The sequence below is a fragment of the Falco naumanni genome, chromosome 5 (genome assembly GCF_017639655.2).
Source record: "Falco naumanni isolate bFalNau1 chromosome 5, bFalNau1.pat, whole genome shotgun sequence".
NCBI classification, from domain to species: Eukaryota; Metazoa; Chordata; class Aves; order Falconiformes; family Falconidae; genus Falco; species Falco naumanni.
In genome coordinates this window covers 22,151,234-22,170,178 of record NC_054058.1, presented here as the reverse complement: position 1 = coordinate 22,170,178, position 18,945 = coordinate 22,151,234, and the positions used below count along the sequence as shown (strand labels likewise).

At 41.0% G+C, this 18,945-nt stretch overlaps 1 protein-coding gene across 1 annotated transcript in view; it reads left to right on the top strand.

Moving 5' to 3' along the window:
- Positions 1-18,945, top strand: part of PTPRO (protein tyrosine phosphatase receptor type O) — a 155,324-nt gene that overhangs the window by 15,073 nt on the left and 121,306 nt on the right. The gene's annotated exons all lie outside the window — the stretch shown is intronic.

The following is an 18,945-nucleotide window of genomic DNA, read 5'->3' as shown; positions in this document are numbered from 1 at the left end:
AAACACTGTTTCCTCCTCTGAAGTGCAACTGGACTGTGCTAGTGCATCCCTCTCCAACACCCAACTGGTACAAGCCATGGGGGGTTGCTGTGGTACCTCAGCTCAGATGTTTTCGGAGGGCTTGCATTACCATTCACATTATCACATTGTCATAACAGAGTGCTGACTGGCACCTAAAATGCTGGTGGGGAGCTTATCCATGGATAAGCGGCAGGCTAATCTGGTTTTCAGTCTGTGAAACTAGGCTCAATGTTTGAGGGGGAGAGGAGGGAGCGCCTCTGAGCATCTCTGAGGCAGCATCTTGCTGGAGAGTTGAAAGAAATTTCTAGGAAAGTGCAAAGACAAAGAACCTTTTTTTTTTTTCCTTCCTCCCAGAATTAAATAAATAACAGATTTTTGTTTGTAATGGGCAGATTTGTGGATGTTTTATTTATTAATGCTGTGCAAAAAAATATTGTAGAGGTTGGATAGTTGAAAGGTTTTAAAAGCAAAATACTAATTTGGATTGGCCAAAATTACTATTTTGTAGCTCTTGCTATGACAGAGAAGCCTGAGAAGCTTCCCAGCAAATATTTTGATTCTCCAGAAAAAAAACTTCACTCCTAAGCTTTCACCCCTCTTTAAAGGAAAATGGAGGCAGTGACAGTCAGTCAAGGAAAATTCAGTAACTTTAACAACCATTTGCTGGTATTTGCAAATCATTGCAATTGTCTGAGATCTGTATTTTTCAAAGAATAAAATACCAGCCCATTTCTTGCTTTTATCCTTTCTAATGTTTGTCTCTGTGCTATTGTTTCCTTGGCCTCTTTCCTCTCCAGCCCACTTCTTCCCCTTCTGTCTCACCTGTCATCTCCTTCTGCCATGCTCAGGCCTGATTCTCCTCCACCGGCGTTTAACCCTGCTCAAGCCCCTTCATCTCACAGTCAGCTTCTAACACACCCTCCTCACCTAAACTATGTCACCTTACTTCTCAAGTATTTTGCTTTTCACTTCTATGTGAAGTTGTATTTATCTAGTAAACATCTTGGATTGCATTTTATAGCAGTCAAAGAAAAGGCTTCTTTGCACACATTTGCAGCTATTTAGCCCAGCTCAATAGTTAACTTCCAGTGGAATGCTAAATTGTCACAAAAAGACTATGATTACATGAAAAGACTATTTTAGTGAAAATAGCTGCTATTCAAGTAGAGATCATATTTCTCAGGGAAAAAAAGGTCCAATTACTGTGCTTAGTCACCTACACTGTGAATTCAAGTGAACTTCATCTAAAGCAATGGTGTTACACTGATTTTTTTTTACCAAATGTAGCTAAAAGCAGCATCAATCCCTGTGACTTTCAGCTCAGCTGGCTCTAACTGTGCTAAGGTTTCATACCCATGTCCTGGTTACATTTCGTGGAATCACAAGATGGTTGGGCTTGGAAGGAACCTCTGGAGGTCACCTGGTCCTATGTCGTGGCTCAAGCAGGGCTGCCTAGAGCTGGTTGCCCAGGTCATTGCGCAAACATCTCTTGAATATCTACGTGTGTACCTCCACAACCTCTCTGGGCAACATAGCACCACCAGCTGGCCCTGGGACACCAGCACAGAATCAATACCTAGAAGATCCTTGGTATAGATACGCTACTGTAAAATATAAATAAAAACTTCTTTCCCCCAAAACTAAAAATTCTTTGTCCCTTAGAAATATGTGGTTGTTTGTCTTAAAAATATTGTACAGTAATCTTAGAAGGATGGGGGCTCCAAAGCTTTTGTGAAGAGTATAAAATTAATTTTTATCCCCCCCCCCCCCCCCCCCCCCTTTTGCTTGGAAAGTCTTTAATGCAAGTTTGTTTAGGTATTTTTGTCTGTCTCAATTACATATATTTCTTCTATTAATCATATCCCAAGCTTTCTGGTAGATAAATTAGTCCTCTTCTACACCAGGACAGGTTGATGGGCCATAAAATATATTTTCCAGGACTATTGCTATGGCTATGTGGTTTATATTAAGGCCTTCCCTAAGTTCTAAACCTGCAATTACAAACAATAGTGGTGCGCACACACAACATATTGGGATTTAATCAGTGACATTATTAGCAAACACGAATGCTTCCTCTGGAAGCTTTTGACTTTGCTTTTGAATACTGCTGTTCTAAGTTCTTACAATTTTTGCTAGAAAACCAGTTACCCCATGAATTTGTGAATAATTAATGAACCAAAACCACAAATGCATGTTTTATGAATATTATCTTCAAATAGTTTTCCTGGAGGTCTACAATCCATGGATGGAAACCTGGTGGCTAGGTACAGGCTATGAGATAAAAAGAATTGAACAACAGCTATAAGCTTCAGCTGGGAACAGTGTGGGACCCCTTCGAGAGAGGTGCCCCACTAACAGTACAAAGCTGTGGCTTTATCGGTGTGTGGGGTTCCTGAGCAGGTTGTGCAGCTGCGTTGGTGGCTCTGGAAGTGTGTTGAATGGAACGTGGCTCATGTAGTAGCAGGGAAGGGCTAAGCTGTGGAGGTGAAGCAGGGACACAATGGTAGGGACCAGCTAGCCATGCCAAGACTCACATGGCTTTGCAGACAGTTCCTCTACTTCTTTCCAGAAACTTTGTCCAGGCACTTTACAAGTCATCTTGAATTTCTGGGTGTCTGATAGCTAGAACAGGTTTGATGCTGTTTGTAGGAGCTACTAGGCTGTGGAGCCTTGGGTAAGCAGTAGGTCCAACCTGCCCAGAGTGCTGAGATTGCTGTGTGTGTGCAGGATAACTTACAGATTTAAGAGGAGAGTTCTGCTTTTATGCTTCTGAACGCGTTAGGAAGCACTGCAAATGCCTTCAAAGGCGTTCTGTAACAAGTCCAGCAGTTTGGTTTCCTTAATCCCACACCCTAACATAGTCACAGGTGGACCAGCAAGGCAGTAGCTTGCCTCCACTGAAATCAATGTCAGTCTTTCCACTATATTTCCACCTGTAAAGGTGGTGGGACTGGACCACGGTAAGGGGCCTTTTTGTCCCAGTGGCTAATTGCAAACATAGACTGCACCTGAGCAAAGCCCGTAAGGCTGTGCCTAACCTGGAACACATCTTCCCAAGGCCTGGGGATGTCCATAACTACTCAGCTGAACCTGGGGCTGGAGAATTTTTTCTCTTCAATGATCATGTTGACTTCAGACTGTTCTACAGGCTTCAGGGCCAACCTGCGTACAGACTGCAAGACCTGGCTATGAAATGAGGAGAGGTAAAGTGTTTTCCAAAATACAGTATCTGTGATGACATTACCTTATGTGTAGCGGCAGCAGTTATTACGGTGCTGTTAGATTTTAGGTTCGCCTGGCTCATGTTGCTTCATCCCACTACTTTTCTGGTTCCAGGAGGTTTCTCTCCTTTTGGCTCCAGTTCTGCCCTGTGCAAAGCTGCTGGGCCCTCTCTTGCACCAGCTCTGGTACTCATCGGAGCCTTTTTTGGAACCAGCACTGTTCGCCACTTTAACTGGTGTAGTTTTGTGGGGAGTTAGCAAGTTCAGCCTTTACAACGAGCGGCCTGGCAGGCAGTGGAAGGGGTGTGAGCAGGTGGCTGGGAGGCAGTGGAGGACACAAGGAGTGGTTCCTCCTTCCTCTGCCGACAGCAGGCTCTTGGGTCCGGACAGACTCTCTCATGTCTCTTCGCTTTCAGAAGAGCAAACCCAAGTGGTACTTGAGCAGGAACCCACTTGGAACAAGCAGTTCGCTAGGAAGGAAATTTTCTTGGTTTTCTCTTTGAGAAGAGTAGGAACTCTATTTGGAGTCTTCATTAAATTCAAAGGCTGATTCATCAAATATTGCCTGTGTTTTCAGCTGTGCACGAAGTCCCTTGCCAGTGAACCTGGGTGCTAGACAGTGTTGATGCACTTTGGCCCAGGGTTGTTCTATCCCAGAACACTGCTGCTGAGTCATGCATGTGTGTGTCATTAACAGTGCTAGTAAAAAAAAAAAAAGAAAAAAAAAAAAAAAAAGAGGGAGGGGGAGATAGAAAAAGAAAAAGGCAAATGGAGAGGCTCCCCTGCCTCGAATGATTAGTAGTGTCTTTTTAAACATAAATAAATCATGGGGGCTTAGATACAAGTAAAAGCTTCTGGTAGATTTATCTTGAAAATATTTTAATGTGTCTTACATAATTGTTTTTGGGAAGTCTGAGGAAAGCTACTGGGAGAAATGGGTTCTGCATCAATGTAGGGTGTTATAGTCCTGTCCTGAAACTTGTAAAGGGATGATGCTGGGACTGCTGCCTGTAACAGAGTTCCTAGATGGGCTTTGTGAGTAGGGAATAAGGATGGCCAGTAAAGGATGGCTGAAATTTTGCTGAAAACCAGACTAATTTTACCCATGGGCGTTCTTTTATGTTTTGGTCATTTATAGAAATTATTTATTGCTAAGTAAGTCTGTTCTAGACGTACATCAGCTGTCAGTTGAAAAAGAGTCTGGGAATAAAAACCATTCACAATATCTGCCATTATTAAGTAAATAAAGTGACCTGAGCTGGAAGCATTCACTTGGTTAGCAAACTGATTACTACTCTAAAGCTTTGCTTGGCTGTATTTTGGTAAGCTACAGTTCTGCACTGGAAATGGTTATTTTTAGGTTTTTACTTCCACAAAGACAGACAGGAGATTCTGCTGAAGTGGAAGCATCTCAGCAGATTAGCATGGGACAAAGGATAATTAAATCCTGGCACTAGAGATGCTGAGAGGGGTAGAGTATTAGGACTGGTGTGCAGTTTAGCACTGGTGTACGTGTACTTGCTAACGTCTATCTCATCTCCACAGGAAAACGAAAATTAATGATGCAGTATTTATATTTTAATGATTCCATAGCTCTGTTTAATTGCAGTTTGTAAACCGCAAATCTTATGTTCCTGTCACTAATATATAAATGAAGATACTGATTTTTATTTTCTGGTTATTTTTTATTATAGATGAACATGTCCTCTTCAGACAGCTTATTGGTAATTGCTAAAAATAATCCTCAGATTAATGTACACATTGTATAGATGTGTAAGAGGGGCCCTGAAAGGAACATATTTGTAGAGGGTTTGGGACCAAGCTGTTCTTTGTGTCTTAAAAAATATATGCTGAGTGAGCTGGGTAACCTGCCCATGGCACATCTAATGCACTTGCAGAGAGGGGAATGGGATCCAGGAGAGTGAACTGCTGCCTGTTCTGATCACAGGAATGAGCAAATAACTGAATACAGACTAAATTTCAGTCATAAGTAATGCATTAATGTGGGTATTACACAATTGGCATTGCCCTTCTGCCCTTTAAAAAGAGTTCACCTTTTAAATTGTATTCAGATTTATAATTGAGCATTTTGAGTGATGGCTTCACCAACTGCAAGCAAAATGAAGTGATTTACAATGTGTGTCAGCAGAACATTGTAATGTGAGGGAGAGATTAACAACCATAATTTCAGACTCAACAGTATTTATAATTCTGAATTATCTCTTTTAATGCAAATGGTCTGTCTTAAGTACTGTGCTCTCTCTTAATTAGATAAAATAATCTTTCCTTGCTTGGGTAGTCCCCTAAATTAGTGACCAGCCTAACATCCTCAGGATCATGCTTTTGCATTGTTTAATCCATACCAATTATACAAACTGAAAGAAAAAGAGAAGAAACTGGTCTCTTATGTATGCAGCGCAAGAGGCATAGCTTCAGATATAATTTCCTCCAGATTCATTTCCAGTTGTTCATTTCAAGAGGAGGCTCCCATCAGCATCAGTGGGCTCAGAACAGACTTCCTCCAGTTGAGCAGCTTCTGCATCATGCTTTTGGGGAATTTCTGCACTGTAGAAGTGGTGCCAGTAGGGAGTTAATCAAGGAAGCATCAGCCTGACCCAGTGCACTGCTGGCATAATGAGCAGAGTACACTCAAGCAAGGAAGCAAGATCTGGGAATGGTCCCTTGTGCTAGTAGCAATTACTCACCAGCCTTTTGGCTGGATGGGTCTGCAGTGCAATCAGGATACGTGATTACACCTCAGGTACCTGCACCTAAACAGGTTTTAATCTAATCGGGTCAGCTACCGTTAGCAGCAGAGCTGTGGTGATCTGGGCTTCAGCTGTTGAGCGTGCAGTCGAGGTGCAGCCTGCACTGAAACTGGTGTTTCCATGGCCCCATAGCTAGTGGGCATGGGGCCAAACTCCCTTTCACATGTGTAATCCTGTTAAACTCAGTGGGACCGCTTCCATGAGGGAAGAGCAGAATTGGACTGACTGTGCAGCATAACTGTATTAAAATTGCTTGGCAATGGAATGCAGCTGCATTGGCAATAGGAGCGGCTGGGAGCAATGGATAACCAGCCTGTCCTGGCATTGCATCCTCCCCTCGCAGAAGGAGAAACTGCTTTCTGGGCCTGTGTCTGTGGTGAGATTTGTTTTGCTTCACCTAAGCCATTAAAAACGTGTATAGCCTGAGCTGTAGATTTTGCTGTATACTCAGTGGGGTGGGTTATGCATCCCGGATGTTTCATGTAGGTGCTAAGGCATGACGACTTATCCTCCAGACTTGGTCATCTCTGTCCAGACAGCATGAATCCAACTTGCTCAGACCAGACGCCTCAATTTTCTATAGTTTCAGCTGGGGGTGAGGTAAGTTCAGTGAGGAAACCTGCTGCTCTCTGGCCGCAGCTCTGTACTGCCCTGGGGCTCTGCTAGCGCCTGGGAATCCTGTCCGGTATGGCTTGGCTTGTCCTGCGCTGGCTTTTCTTGCCCACAGCACAGGCAGAGGGATCTGGGGGCAACAGCTACCAAATAAAACACAGCGCTGGAAATTTCCTGGCTTCCTTGAATACTGAGATTCAAATGAAATTTTTTTAAAACTTCCCGTAAGTTACGTGGAAAGGTGAGGGATAGAGTTTTTCTAGCATTGCATGGCAAGACTTCTGAGTTTTTTTGTGCTTCAAAAAATAATGACATCATGGCAAGACTTCTGAGGTTTTTTGTGCTTCAAAAAATAATGACATTCTGAGAACTGAGAAGAACTTCAAATTTTATTAATAGCACAAATGCTTTTAGGGGTTTCAATTTTCCCCTTGTTATTCAAGAAAAATACTTTCAGCTAATGGAGAGAAGGGTTGTTATTATTTTTGCCTTGCCAGGTTTTTCTCCGGTCGTGTTTTTGTTTCTGCTCCCTTTAATACACGGGGAAATAGAGAGTTGTGTTCTGCATCAGCTTATAGCATTGCCAAAACCTGACGTAGGATTTGCACAAAGTTCAGAGCTGATATTAGAAGCTTTATCTGCAATATTTATTAGGCATCACAGTGAAAACTGCCTGGCTTCTGGTTCCACTGTAATTTTGAAACTCCCATTAGACTGGCTGGATGTTGTAACTGAAGTTCATATCTCTTAAATGCACCTTTCAGGCTGCATATGATTTTATGCTGCAAAAAGCAGAGGAATTTCAGTATCTCTTGTTCATGAAAGCTGGGAAATTTCAGCAGTTTTGAATGAAGTCATTTGGACTAAGGGTTTCAAAGCTCTGGAAGAGATTTGAAATAACATTATGGGAGGTGAATATATAAGCATCAACCCTATGTTTTAAATCCAATTTAAATTGACTTCTGCTGCCTTTGTAGAGTTAGGATTTCACCCTGAGGTCTTAGCAATGATGGCTGAAACTTAGTCAGTCTCCTTCCCTTCTACATGTCACAAGTTAAGCCAAGAAAGACTGGATGAAATAAAGAAATACCTATTCATGACTTTCCACATCATTTTTTGGAGGCATAGAAGAGGCTGGCCAACATTTTTTAAACTTGTGTTTCCATTTCAATGAGCACTTCTCCAGCTAGGTGTAGAAATACAGAAAAAGCATGAGTGAAACAGTTCTCTGGCTAGTAGAAGAAACCGTCTGAAATCATATAAAACTCTATGTCCAAAAAGTCTGAACAGGCATACAAGCTTTGAGTTGCTTATCTAACCTGTTAAAAAGTTTGTCCATTTTATATCATTAGCTTTCAATCTCATGCATCCAAAAGCAAGGCTTTGTTATGCAGAAGAAAACAAGGCTGAGAACATATATCTGGGGTACGTGTAATGTACCTGTTCAAACTGTGTTGCATTATTCATCTACAAGTAAACAGGAGGCTTCTTGTCAAACATTTGATTCCCTCCTTCTCACCAGAACCATTAAAATCTTTAATTACATGTTTTTAAAAAATCAGACTTGATTTATAGAGTGCATACAAAGCCCTGTGATTAGTCAGCTCTGACTACAGAAAACATAACCTGTGCTGGATCCTCAGATGCATAAGGCTTGGAGTACAGTCATAAGGTAATTAACCCATCAGCCTCCAGCTTTTGTATCTCTACAAAATGTAGAGGTTTCCCAAATTATTTGTGCTAGTTATTGTATTGTTGTCCGTAGACTCCTATGTCTTGTATTAAACCTTACACAAGTAGCGTAAGAAAATTTCATTTGTTTTGGCAAGCAGTGGATTAGATTTCTCTGGAATATTTTAATTGATGTTATCCAGCCCATGAAAAGCACTGCAGGAAGGGGCACAGAGATCTGGTGTTAAGCTGAAGAATAAACAATACCATCGGTTCCTTCTGTATTTAATCTGCTTATTTAAAATGACGCTAACTCATATAAGATTCATTTGTAAAACAGACTCACTTCTTATGAGTTGAAATATTAGCACCAGAAGTAAAATCAGCTTTAAAGTGCTTTCTTTTTCATTCGTGTGCTTACTTAGACGCTTCTTACAATACACAGTGATACTACATTGTTTCACGTCATATTCCTTGCTGGGTTCCATTTCATAGTTTATTTATTTATTTTAAACTTGAGTCTCATGTTCTAATATGATGTTGTGGTGGTTCTTTTATATAGAAGAAAAATGGTGGGGGTTTTGGCAGGGTTTCTTTGGTTGTTTGGGTATATTTTATTTTATTTTATTTTTGAATTTTACTCCTGTTTATTGTGTGCTCTTTAAATGTAATAAACATTCCTAAAATATTTGTGTTCACATCAGGCTACATAGTTTTTTTCCTTTTCTCTGACTGTTATTGTTGCTATTGTTTTATAAAACATAGTTTTGAGACTCAACCAGATTGGTACACACCCTTTGAAAGGCTGAAATTAGTCTTTGAAGTGCAGTGTGATATACACTTGACAGCTCTTTGAAACAAACGAGGCTGGAGATGCGGTTTGCAGAAATCCTGCAATCCATTTCTGGTGCCTGGGTTTCAGGGAAGTGGGTCAACAGATTGTGCCAATGGATAAAATATGTGGATAGGATTATTTGGTTGCTTTGGTTATGGGAATGAGACAGGTTTGTGTTTCTTCTACCTCTTTTTGTCACAGGCAATTGAGTTTTCTAGATTACTGGTTCAGGTCTTACTCCTTTTCAAATTGGAATAATACATTGCTTTTATTATAGGTTGTACTTACGGTATGTATTTCTATTCATAACATGGTGTAAAAGATATACATAAAATAGTATGGATATTAAATAAAAAAAGCTTACGCGCTACCTGATAATTAAATATATATCAGTACCTGTAAGCTGTTGAATTTCATAAAGTAATGCCTGAATCCTATGGTGATATGATTTCAAACAAATATTTCTTGAATAAACTGGGTGTCTAGGAAAGGTTTTTCTCTCTCCAAAACTGAATAATAGAGGCAGTAAATGATAATAGTTAATACCCATGTGAATATTTCCATTTCACCTGCCAATCTCACACTACTTTACAGAAAAGAATAAGTAGCTTTTCTCGCTGGGTTTATAGGAGGGAGTTTGCTGTACCGTATATATACCTTACAGATGGTTTTAATTTCTAGAGCCGTCACTCAATTTAGCTTGATAGTAATTTAGCCCGTGGGAATCATTCTTCCTTATGTTGCTCTTCCCTTTGTTAACATCAAAAAAAAAAAACCAAAACCCAACCCACAAAAAAAACCCAAAAACCAAACCAACCACAAAACCACCCCACCCAAGAACTGGGTAACTGACACCAAAGCCTAATTTCTATGGAAAAGCAGAATTTCCTTCCTGCCTTATGCCTCTGCCCTGGACCATCTTTCCACCTCCATGCAGACCTAGCTTTAATTCATTACTGCACTAGTGAAAGCTGGACTTTTCCTTAGTGTGTCCAGGTGAAACTGTTCTCCTGACCGTCCCACCTTCACCTCCATTGAGGCTGCTGCTCATGTTGCAGCCCCCCTGGTTTTTAGGGATGAGCCTCACAGACAGGCTTAGCTACTGCCACATGAAGGCAGCAACGTTTGGTCTCTAATGCCCTTGGAGCTGGATTAAGTAGTGACCTATAAAAGAGGCTGTATATCCCCTTTCCGGTCCCTTAAAGCCATTTATTCCTATTAGCGTAACTTTTTTGGCATCAACTTATTTTCACTCAATGAGTTAAGATCATTATCAAAATGAAGTGAAATTAATTCAGAAGAGAATATGCAAAGGAAATAAAGTATGCTAATCCCAGGGAATTACTTTTTCATGGTTCAAATAAAAGCAGCCGCCTCCTTTTCTTTTTTTTTTTATTTTTTCTGCCTTTCTGCTTTTTATTACACTTTCATGACTGCAATTTGAAATCTTAGGCCCTCATTTTTACTAAGTGTAAGAACAGCTTACATGTTTCACTAGCAAGTGCAGAGGTCTTAATGTGACTATATCTTCACCTTGTCAGAGAGGTATTAAGAGGCTTGTGACAGATGTCCTGGTTCTACCAGAATGCAATTTTGAAGAGGGTGCAAGTGAATATGACATGGATATTGTAACTGGTTTATGCCCCTTCTTTTTTTTTTTTTTCTTTTTTCTTTTTTTTTCCCTTCCCCTTAAATTCTTTTATTGCTTTCTTCAGAAATCAGCGGTTTTGTAATTAACCAGGCAAATTAATGTCTGAAGCTCCTGACTTATTCCAGTTATAGGCGCTAAGGTCAAATTGAGAAAATTCAGAAGAATCAAGGAGATACTTCAGATCATAATCTGAGTAATATATGGGGGTTCTATAGGACTTCAGAATAGGTAATTGGAATTGCGTGATTTCTAAGACTGCTCATGTATTTAGTACACTTTATTGTCTTGTGGATCATCAACAAAATTTGATTTTGGCTTCAGGACAGAGGCATCTGTGATTCCTGTTTGGCAAAAACCAAGCCCCATGACTGTGAGGGACCATAGCGTAAGTCAGTGCCAAATTAATTTCATTCCCCTTGTGTTTACATGTTGAATGGGTGAGAGCAAACATTTCAGCACCTTGGAATTCCTCTAGTTACTTGCCGTTTAATGCTCTTATCAGACAAACTGTAAATAAGAGTGTAATTAATTATTCCCTGCTTACATGACAAGTTGCATATAAGTTCCATCCCCCCAGGAGTCTATTATTTACCTGATCGTGAAGGGAAATTATTGAAGGGTTACCCAGAGACTACCTGGGAGGTGAACGTGAGTTTTACAGTCAGTTTGTACATCCTTTCCTACCTGATAGCTAGATTTTGCTGAAGACGCCACACAAAGAAGGAATAATTTAGGAGACGGCAGCTCATAATTGCAGCTGGCTTAATTTCCCTTGCCTGAAAGAATCAACATATGGCAAATTCTTTATTCCTAACTAAATTCTGCCTAAGAAAGCTGCCGAATTCATAGTTCTGGAAACAAAATCTCGGTGCCTGTCCACAGTGAAGATACCACTGAAAGTACTGCCAGCTGCGCGTGCTGCAGTTCTTTCCCAGAGGGCACTTTCTTGGGGTGAATCAAGTACTTTGAGTCCATCAGAAGATCCGCTGCGTACTCCTGCTGTTACTATTGGGAAATGAGTGCCTTCAGGGTCAGGGACTGCATTGTGTTGCTGCGTGGGGTCGTACATGGTATATATATGATACATGAGAAGATGTGATTTTCTTCTCTCACAGTAGTAGAACTACAGCTTTTCTTTTTTGTTCCCTGACTTTGGCCCCTCTCTGCATCCTGAAGTCCTAAAATAAGTATTTTAGGCGTAAAATATTGTAAGTGACAGAAGTGTAGCTAGTGAGAAAATTCCTCCAAAAACTGAGACAAGAGAGGCATTAAGACATTTGCAAAAGAGGAAAGAAGGGACTAATTAACCTTTTGGTTTGTTATTTTCATGGCTTTGCCTTGAAATTTTGTGCATCTTCCAAATTTCAAAACAAAGATCTAATGCATGATTAGATACAAAAGTATATTTTTATTATTTTTTTCACCCCTCCTTCTGCGCGCCCCCCCCCCCCCCCCCCCCCCCCCCCCGGACTTTAATGTTTGGCAGGGGGGAAGAAATCCTAATTTTTACTCTGTTTCTCCTATAGTACGGGAAATTAGAAGTAATTATATAGACACCATAGAAACCTTAATTAGACACCTCATTAATAACTACTGTAACCTTTATAAATGCTTTAGGATGACCCAAGTATTCAATAAGTAAACCCTTGTATAAAAAAATTTCCCCAATGAAGTTGGTGGGAGCATTACCATTGACTTCACTAGAGGTAAGACTTTACACTGTAGTGTTTTAGTATGCAATCAACCTAATTCAAGGTTGTGACATAATGATTTTTCTTATCTTTCTCCAACTATTCTGTCTGTTTTGTAATTACCTACTGCTTCTCCAGGCACTGGAAACACGATTGTACTTCTAATAGGTATTGAGAGATTTGGGGCTTTTCTTAATAGAATATAGAAAGAAACTTAACATGTTAATAGTAGACCGTGATCTGAAAACACTCTTTGTCGAAATGGAGTTAACAGTAAAATCTGTTAAAGTGTTCCATTTTGATGAGTTGGGCTTCATATAAAAAATCTTGCAGAGAGAGTAAGATTGGCTCTTTACTGGAACTGTCATTTTTGGTTTTATTTGTGAAGGAAGGAATTTCACTGACCAGCTTACACCACATGTACATTTCTTTCCATCCAAACACAACCATCTCCAACTTTTGGAAGACAGAGAAGAACTGACTTCTCATTTCTCACTTTTTGTATCTTCTTCAAGACCTCGTTTCAGAGAATAATGGGTTCGGCATTTTATCTACCTGAATCACTCAGATAATTTAATTGTGGGATTTTTTTTCCTCCTTCCAGGTCAACGTGACCTCCTTTGCAGGTCACTAACCTATTGCAGGGGAGCTGACTAGCTCTGCTCTGATCTTTAGCTTAGTAAGTAGTCTGGTGGTCTCTACTGGACAAAAGGGCTCTTTTCAATTCAATGAGGATGGTTTGGAGCAAAAAAATTCCTGGAAGATCCCACCAGATACTGAAAAACAGTGCAGGGAGGGAGGGTGGAGGGAAAGAGTGGAGTTTGAGGAGTATTCTTGAATGAATACATGGTAGATAATATACAGTAGGATACGGCTATCCATATGGGAACTGCATGCTACATGTTATCTTTGTCAATAGCTTTCCTATTTCCCTGATAGCTTGGCTGTGAGATTTCCCCGATACCTCAGCTGTACTGCGGAGGATTAAACTCTGCTGGAGATGGTCTCCAAGACTGAAAGACGGATGTTGTGCATCCCTCCAACTAGTTTGGTCCCCTTCTGGTCTGCCTGATTATCCACTGTTTGTAGCAGAAGTACAGGTCTGTGGAGCAGGCTCTGCCAGGACCAGCTGGTGTAGTAAAGCCAGCTTTTCCACTCCACTGTTACCAATTTACTAACTTTTCCTCTTCACATAAACTGGATATTCACATAAGTGTAGAGGAACATTTTTCTGTGGCTTTCTGTCTGGAGAAATTTTCCCTGGCTGATTATCTCAGTACTATTGCAAATATTACACATACAGGCAAAAAAAAAAAAAAAAGGAGAGAGGGAAAAAAAAGACAAATCTGCAAATCTGAATGCTGCTTGAAAGGGAAGAGGTAACTGAAGTAAAAGAAATGCTTTACAGAACAGAAACGGGCTGAAGGAAAACAGCTTAATTCAGTAACCGATTGCCCAAAGCCAGTTTTAACTGTGAAGAGGTTTGTCAGTTCAGCTTAGAATAAAATTGGGTGAAAAGAAACCCCAGAAGTGAAATGGCTTAGCCTTCCAGGGTGAGGAGAGAGCTGAGAGACTGCAGCAAACCAGTGTATTTGCACACCACTGGATAGCAGGAAGCAGCCAGCGCAGCATTTCTCGTTTACCTGCATGCCAGGGCATGATCCTGACTACGGCTTTCGCTGTTTATGGGGAAATAGGTCCTCGAACCTCACTGCAATTCAATTGGAGATGGCTGTCTAATTTCCTCCTTTGCAAATCTTACTTTATATGAAGCACGCGGCTACCAAGGGCCAAAAGCAACATCCCTCAGGTAGCAGCACCGTGTTCAGCATGCTGTGCTCTGTGCTCAGTTCACCCCAAGAGCCATTGTGGTTCAAACTGACAGTACCAACAGGGGTGTGACAACAGGCTTTATTATTATTTAAGGATGTGATTTTAATAGTAATTCCTACGAAACAAAATTTTGCGAGAGAGAAAATAATGTTTTACACAGGAAAGGGAAAGCCACTGAATGAAAAGGCTAAATTCCCGTCAACCCTTCAGCGGTGAAAGGACATCTTAGAAGCTTCAAAGTTCTTTGTTATGTAAAAATTTGCATAAATCTCTCATCCCAGAAATGAAAATACCAGATGCCTCAAGCCACAAAATACTCTCAGTCTATTTCTGATTTCACTGTGACAAAGCAGCATTGGAAATCTCAAGGAGATGAGAGTGGTCTCCAGGGACTCCGCTGATTTCCCTTAGAAGCTGGCACAGCATAGGTGTAAAATGGCTTCAGATGAAACGATTCATGGAGTAATTAAAAACGGGTGAATGAGGTATCTTCAGACTGTAGTCCTGTGATGTAGATGAGAGTTTCACAATATTCAGAAGCAAATTTTCTGATGTGCCTTTTTCTGTGGATTAGCTCACGGACTATTTGACCTTCGTTCTCATACTTCAGGGACCGAGTGCTCCTCTTTGCGCTGCAGTTGGCTCTTCTGTTGAGTTACACAGATTTGTCCTTTTCCAGTCCACTAAATGGCCTTCAGCTTCTTGTGAAGGTCAGGATTATGAAGGGGATTGCAATAAACTAGCATTGTTCTGAAATACGCTTTTTTATTAGCATTTAATCTTGGAGCAGCTGCTAAAAGGAAAGGATCATAAACATTATTGGGTACTTTTAATTACAGTAAATGACAGTTCCAGGTTGTATTATCTTGTCCTTCTCTATATTCAGCATGAGTCTTTCTGGAGTTAAACTATAATATTGAGCCTTATCAATGTAGCGTTGTCTGGACTATGTACCTATGGAAGCCACATCCTGTTTGCTTTCAAACTCAGGTAGAATTATCAACGTTAGTAAAAATATCAAATAAGTTAAGTGAAAGGAATGTGACACTTGCTCTTTTTGCCGTGAAGTGAACAATGCAAATGACTATAATTTCCAGTTTATAAATATTAATGAGGAAAAGCTTAGATTCTGTGACACGTACTAAAACTGGTTGTTTTGTTGATTTTTGCACCAAACTCTGGGAGATTCAGGTAGAGTAAGGTTAAAAAAAAAAAAAAGAAACCAAACAAAAACCCCAGCAAGAATGGCTTTGTCTGGCTTGCCTCAGGCATCTGTTCATATTTCTTGGGTCAGAGTCTGGGATTTAAACACTAACTTGACTTGTGTTTAAACTGCTGAAGTGACAAGCCTGGACTCCAGTTCTACTGACCCAGTTCTCTCATCGGAAAATCTCCTTCCTCCGCAGAGCAAGTGATACGTCTGTGGCAGGGCAAGCCTGTGCGCTGCTCCTTACGTGATCAGAATTAGCTAGTATCTTTTGTGTATTTTAATTTTGGAGCCACTTACAAAGTGATTTTTTTCCCCCTGCTTCTTTGCCACGTGCATTTATCTTTAGACTGACTTATTTCTCAGCATTGCCAGTACTTATCTGCCACTTCACAGACTGATTTCTCATGCACAAAACCAAAACAAAGCTTGGTGGAGTTTCAAAAGAAGTGTAAGCAGGCAGCTAAAAATTAGCAGCTCTATGCCCACCTGGGACTCTGAGACAGGCAAGGAAAATTTATTTCTAAATCATTGGTATGAAGGACTGGTCCAAAAGTCTGTTGACTGCTCTGCTCCCTTCAGCCCTATTCACTTAATATCTTCCCGGGGGTCAGCACTCACTGAACACAGCAATTAGCCAACCAATGCCCCTTATATGCAGCAGCAGCCATATGTCTGTATGGGGTATTTACACCCCATTGCAGTGATTTTGCTACATGGTTGTATTTTCTCATTCGAAGACAGACAACCTCGGATGCAGATATAGGAACCTGGACACAAAGGTCTGGGTCACCTACTTCCATGGTGCACGAGGAGCGAGATTCCCATCATAGCGGCACCACCAGAAGTACTGAAGTGCAAATGCTGGTCCCTGCCTTGGCTTCCTTTGATCAGTACCATGTTACATGTTGATGACCTTTTCAAAATGGAAAGTGTCATAGTTTTACTGAAGAATACTCACTGAGAAATTGAAGCAGCATTGGTGGTTTTGACCATGTTGAATGTAATTTTGTTGTAGGGAGAGGGTACCTTCCCCTCTGAAAGAGGTGATGAAAAGGGACTTAACAACACTTAATAATTTGCAAAATTAATTTGCTTAGAAGTGTTTTAGAAAAGATCTGCTTGCAACTTATCGGAGCTTTTTCTATATCTTGATGAAAAGCATTTTCAAGGACAGCTATAGGGGAAGAAAAAGTATTGGTCGCTTGGTATTAATTTTAAATTATCAGGAAAAAAGGAAAAGCCAAGTGATTAGGAAGAGAAGCTTTTGTCTGATCATGCCTGCCTCTGCGAAGTGTGGGCACTGCTGCTTATACGTGATCCTCTTCTGACAACCCCCTGCTGCCAAACCTGTCTGCAAGCACAATCTTTCTTGGAGCTTTGTCCCCAGGTGTTGGATCTCCTCAGGTGTCCTCAGCCCACTTCCCAGCTGCCTAGTTATTCTGCAGCCCTGCAGATCTCGTGAGCCAGGCCACATCCCTGCTGCCCTGCCATTAGCACTGAGCTGGTGATGGGGGAACACTAGTTTTGTAATTGCATTATGGAATTCAGTGGGAACCCAGGGTGAATTTCTCTCCTACAAATCATGAGTGATGTAACCACTGGCTTGGTGCAATCAGAATTTTAAGTTTATATTCTCAGTGTTTGTAGGGTGGTTTGTTAAAATGACTTGCTCTTTGTTAGGTCCTGGCCTTCAGCAGTAACTTGTGTAGAGCCCTGGAGGCAGGGACAGGTTTAGGAACTGGTGATGTAGCTGACAATCATAACAAGATGATCTACAACCTTTTTTTATTTCTTGGCAGTCATTACACTTTGATGAAATAAAGCAAGAGGTTTGATATACAAGAGGGAAGGGCTGAGAGAAAATTATTCTTGGATACACCAGAAAGTAGGCCAGCTTTGGCATTATTCATCGGTTTCATTCCTTTTTTGCATTTTATGGCTCTGGCCATGTCTACCTTACTTGCCAAGTGCAGGTCCAAGTCTGTTACAAAGTCCAGCTTAATTCACCCTGTTTATTTGCTTATGCACAAGCATAAAGTTGGGATGGGCCAGGGCTGAGCTCCTGTGCTCCCGGAAAGCAGGGAGGCAAGGGCTGTGTGAACGGGGACCTTGCTTTTCCCCTTCTCCTCCTCCGCTGGCCCTGATCTTCCTCTGCCAGACAGGGAAATCAGTCGTGCGGTGAGCTGGGAGACCGTCTGCAGAGGCACAGCCAGATCTGGCAGGCAGTTCGCTAGTTTCAAATAGTTGGAGTTTGAATATGTTAAATTTAGGTGTTGCCTGCTGTCTTCCGTGCCCTTGTAGATAGGCGTTACAAATTTAAAGATACTCTTGTAGTTCTTGTCCCCTTTGGCAAAAAATAAGTGGGGAATTTCTTAGGGGGAATGACTGGGAAGGTGGACCAGGATTTCATGAAACTGGATTTCGTGCTGATCCTAAACTAAAACCTGATGAAGCAAACAGGAGCTTCCTACGGACTTCAGTGTGTGGAGTCAGGAAGTGCTAAGTGCGTTTGCACATGCAGGAGCACAAAAAGAGGCGAGTAATCTGCTTGTGTCAGCTTTGCTCTTCCTGAAGATACAGGCATGGCTTTTGTTTATTGGCTTTTTCTTTCCTCCTTTTTTTTTTTTTTCTCTCCCCCCCCCCCCCCCCCCCCCCCCCCCCCCCTTTTCTCTTTAACAAGAATATAGGCACTGGGGGTGATAGAAAGAAAAAAGTATTTTATCTGGAATTTTTTTAGGGGTTCATTCTCCTGCTCATTAAAAAACCCACTGAAATGTGAAAATTTTCAGCCATCTCATTTCATTTATCTGTGAGCATCCAGGCTCCATGCTGAGGTCATTAATATCTCAGGTGTATTACCTCACCACAGTCTGTTGCTATGGAAATAGCTCCAAGCATCCTCAGTGCCTTGGTTGTGTACTGCCTGTGCATCTTGGCAAGAAGGCTGTGTGCAAGGGAGCAAACTTTAGTTTTAAACCATACTGACACAAATTTAAATTTTTACAGGTACTTCAAATTCTTTACCTGCCTGTAAATCCACCCATACTTGGCGGTGATTTTTTGCAGATCTTATGTATTTCCTTCTTACCTGCCTGATTTTTGTCCCTTTCATTTGTGTGAAAGTGATTTCTAGAGAAAATAAATGTCCTATATATTAAGTAAGAATCGTAAAAAGGCTTTTCCTCATGTTTGCCCTTCCGATTTCTATGTATTTCTGTGCTTGGCACCCAGTGACATAGCTATGCAAGCACTGTATCTAATATACTACTGTATTTAATGATAGATCAAGCTGCAGATAGTGTCACGTTCTCCCTGAATTTACTGGTTTGACTTATTCTTTTCATGCTACACCCGTAATTATCGAATGGCTTAAACATAGTTACTGTTCCAGGCTGTTTTCCACTTTGATTTAAGGATCTTTAAGAGCTTTAC